This window comes from Amphimedon queenslandica, unplaced genomic scaffold (assembly GCF_000090795.2).
Source record: "Amphimedon queenslandica unplaced genomic scaffold, v1.1 AMPQUscaffold_12232, whole genome shotgun sequence".
In the NCBI taxonomy this organism is placed as follows: Eukaryota; Metazoa; Porifera; class Demospongiae; order Haplosclerida; family Niphatidae; genus Amphimedon; species Amphimedon queenslandica.
In genome coordinates, this window is record NW_003547529.1 from 7,258 (window position 1) to 11,636 (window position 4,379).

A 4,379-nucleotide genomic window follows, 5' to 3' on the forward strand; every position below is an offset into this window, starting at 1 on the left:
ATATGGCTGTTTATGCTTCCAAGCTAAAATATGGCTGTTTATGCTTCCAAGCATCTTTAACATCTCCACTAACTTTACTTGAGAGTTTACGGCGATTATATGCTGGTACATTAGGGCTTCCACAGCCAAGACAGTAGGAAGAAAGACTCCATCAAGACTACACGTGCCATTTAACACTTATCAGTATTCATTATTATTGTTGTAACACTATGAATAATAATAATTCTACTCTAGTACATTGTCATAATAAGTCATTTCCGCATTCCACCAGAACGAGTGGGTGATGCTAGTGATACCAGACCCTTCCTCTCAAAGCGAAGGGGCTGGGGCCCAGACTAATTTTAAAGTACCATCAACAAAATGATGCGACACAAGCCAGTTGCTTATAAAAATACTAATATAACAGATATCAGTGTATGAACTGTGATAAACTGGGCAAATCAGTGATCAATGAATTAAGTTCAAGGGATGGCAAATGCCCCAACACTAATACAATACATTGTATTTCGTCAAAAATGGCTCAGGGAACATTCTTGACATCTTCAGCATGTATAGATCCATCTGGTCTCTTTAACTACCTACAAACCACAAAACAATAAAGTATAATATCAGATCAGAACTAGTAACTGCATTCTCTTTATCTCTATTTTTCAAAATTTTGGTGTTTTTTTAAATGGCTGTAACTTGAAAAATTGAAGTCAGAATCAGCTCAAACTTTCTACACAGCATGAAGACATCAATATGTATCAGAAAATGTAATAAAAATTTGGGGTGATTTCGGAGCCATTTTTTGAAAAAAAATATGGGCTATAGCCTTGGGTACTTTTCAAAATTTTGGCGTTTTCTTAAAATGGCCGTAACTTGAAAAATTGAAGTCGGAATCAGCTTAAACTTTCTACACAGCATAAGGACATCAATACGTATCAAAAAATGTAATAAAAATTTGGATTGATTTTAGAGCCATTTTGTGGAAAAGAACATGGGCTATAGCCTTGGGTACTTTTCTAAATTTTAGCGTTTTCTTAAAATGGCCGTAACTGGAAAAATTGAAGTCAGAATCAGCTCAAACTTTCTACACAGCATAAGGACATCAATATGTATCAGAAAATGCAATAAAAATTTGGGGTGATTTCGGAGCCATTTTTTGAAAAAAAAACATGGGCTAGCTATTATATCCTTGGGTACTTTTCAAAATTTGGTGTTTTTTACATGGCCGTAACTTGAAAAATTGAAGTCAGAATCAGCTCAAACTTTCTACACAGCATAAGGACATCAATATGTATTAGAAAATGTAATAAAAATTTGGGGCAATTTCGGAGCCATTTTTTGAAAAAAACCATGGGCTATAGCCTTGGGTACTTTTCTAAATTTTGGCGTTTTCTTAAAATGGCCATAACTGGAAAAATTGAAGACAGAATCAGCTCAAACTTTCTACACAGCATAAGGACATCAATATGTATCAGAAAATTTTGGGGTCATTTCGGAGCCACTTTTTGAAAAAAAACCATGGGATATAGCTTTGGATACTTTTCAAAATTTTTGCGTTTTCTTAAAATGGCCGTAACTTTAAAAATTGAAGTCGGAATCAGTTCAAGCTTTCTACACAGCATATACATGTATAAGGACATCAATATGCAGCAGAAAATGTAAAAAAAATTTGAGTTGATCTAGGACCAATTTTCTTGAAAAACTATGGGCTATAGCGTTGGGTACTTTTCAGAATTTTAGTGTTTTCTTATAATGACCATAACTTGAAAAATTTAAGTTGTAATTACCTCAAACTTTCTACACAGCATGAGGAAATCAATGTGTATCAAATAATTAAAAAAAAAATTGATGATTTTGGAGCCATTTTTGGAAAAAACATGGGTATTTTTCAGAATTTTAACATTTTTATAAAATGGCCGTAATTTGAAAAATTGAAGTCGGAATTAGCTCAAACTTTCTACACAACATAAGGACGTCAATATGCATCAAAAAATAAAATAATGTACACAGCTTGCACCAAGACTCACAATGTTATAGGGTCCTTTATGTGTGTAATACTTTCATTGTAACTTTAAAATTACCTTATAATTTTGTTCCTATATTTTCACCTCATTTGGACTGCTTGTTTTTGAAATAGTTCAGTATCCTTGCTGAAATTGTCTAAAAAATAAAGTAACAAATCATTCAGTGGTCATGGCAACAGAATCTCATACATACATACATGTAGTTAAGCATTAGAACATGTAAATGTATCAGAAAAATTATTAAAATGTAGAATTATCTCCTACAAGTTTTTGTCAAAATTGAGTCCAAAACCTTGCCCTATACTTTGAGCAAATTTAAAAATTTTTATTTACTTGGAATCAACTTAAACTTACTAAACTACATAAAACATGTACCCTGGTATATGCATCAGAAAAAATGTAAAATGAAAAATTCTCTCCTAGCCATTTTCAATGAAAATAGGCTGAAGCAGAATTTTTGAGCAAATTAAAAAATTTATAAAAAAACCAAATTTGCTCGGAATTAACTTAAACCACCTACGCAACATAAAAACACATATATGCATTAAAAAATTATAAAAATAGAGAATTCTTTCCAATCTGTTTTTAAAAACTTTGGCTGAAAACCCTGTACTGTAGTACAGGGTCATTTACCTGATTTTTAGCAGCTTTAAAATTCGTAAAAGATCCAAACTTGCTTGAATTAGTGTAAACTTTCTAAACAATGTAAGAAGGTGAATATACATCAGAAAAAATTATTTTAAAAATAATAATCTCGAAGGCATTCTTGATAAAAGTCCCCATACTATAATTCATGGTATTTTGTCTAATTTTTGAGCAAAATTAAAAATTGTTAAAAAAATTTAATTTGATTGAAATCTGATCAAACTTTTTTATGTTTAAAAATTATAAAAATAAAGAACTCTTTCAATTTTAACGTAATACCCAGTACTAAATTACTAATGGTTGTTGGCCAAATTTTGAAAAAATTCATTAACAATCCAAGTTTGATTGGAAGCAGGTCAACGTCTGGAAAACAGATGCCCTTGTGTAAACAGAAAGTTTATTTTTAGGTAAGTAAATAATATTATTATTAAGACCAACAGAACAGCAATTATGCTGCAGGAAATTTTTACATTGCAGTGACTATTTTATAGTGTGCTTCAAAGCCTTATCAAAAGTATTTCTCTTACGTGCCAACATCAATGTGATAGTATCCTAGGTTCTTGTGTTCTGGTCCAATGGCTTCAGAATAAAGAGGCTCAAACATGACAAAAACTTTATGCCCGGAGACAACACAATGAAAGTTCTCCATACTATCAGTGTGAAGGACTGACTTAGTACCACCACTGCTGAACCTACAGAGAGAGAAGATAAAGATAACAATAAATGAAATCAAGACATTTAAAAATAATAAATTATGATAATTTGGAAATGACTATCAAGATAAAAATAATTAAAAAGAAAAGAAAGAGTGTGTGTATGTAAAGGTGCTCATACTTACCATACATTTATAAATGCAAGGTTCTCAGTGTAGCCACCACATATTAAGAAACTAGGAATAGACCATTCCTCCTGCATACTCAGAGGCATGTCACCAACCATGTATATATCACTGGTATTGTATCGCTATAAGAATAATATGCAAGAAAATATTTATTATGCATAAATAAAATACTACTATAGCCCAATAAATAAAAAAGCCAATTCTGCAAAATTTAATGATTCATTTGCAAAAAATGTTATCCTATCAGTCAAAATAAGCTCAAGAATATGCAAATAATAATAACAGACTTTTCTATAACAATTTTCAATAAAAAATCATGAACTACATGTAGATTAAAATTGAAAATAAGGTACTTATTGAGGTACTTTAATCATAGGAATTTATAAAAAATCTCAATATAAGGAAAAATGCTAACTTTAAGTGGATATGCTTACACATTTCAGTTTCAAATACAAAACAATGATAAGTAGTAAGGTAGTGACATACGTACATCAAGGAATGCACTGAATTTAAATAATTCACCAGTTGCTGTGCGATTCTCCTTCTTTCCATTTTCAGCTCCTATCTCCTCATGACCAAACCTCTCCCTATCAAGAAATGGAGAGAGGGAGGGAAGTAGTGAGAGATGGAGTGAGAGACAAAAGATGAAGTAAAGAACAAGAGGAGTGAGGGAAGAGAGAGAGAGAGGAGGAAAGGACAAAGAGAAGAAAGGAAAGAAGGAAGAAATAGACAAACTATTAAGGAACATAAACATAGGGTGGAACACTTCCAGTAATTGAGTAAAGACATCAATTTAACTATTGTTTTTTTTATTATTTAGCAAAAGTATTCAGAATCATAATATGAGCTGTTTCTTAAGGAATTTTAAAAGCACCTTTTAA

General features: G+C 31.4%; 1 protein-coding gene and 1 long non-coding RNA gene across 2 annotated transcripts in view; one reads left to right on the forward strand and one right to left on the reverse strand.

Annotated features, from left to right (window-relative positions):
* Positions 1 to 4,379, forward strand: part of LOC109588212 (kelch domain-containing protein 10-like) — a 14,307-nt gene that overhangs the window by 7,251 nt on the left and 2,677 nt on the right. The gene's annotated exons all lie outside the window — the stretch shown is intronic.
* LOC109588214 (uncharacterized) lies at positions 339 to 2,149 on the reverse strand. Its single transcript, XR_002188021.1, has 2 exons — positions 2,070 to 2,149; positions 339 to 578 (listed from the first exon to the last, which is right to left on the reverse strand). It is a non-coding gene; the product is annotated as an uncharacterized LOC109588214 (long non-coding RNA).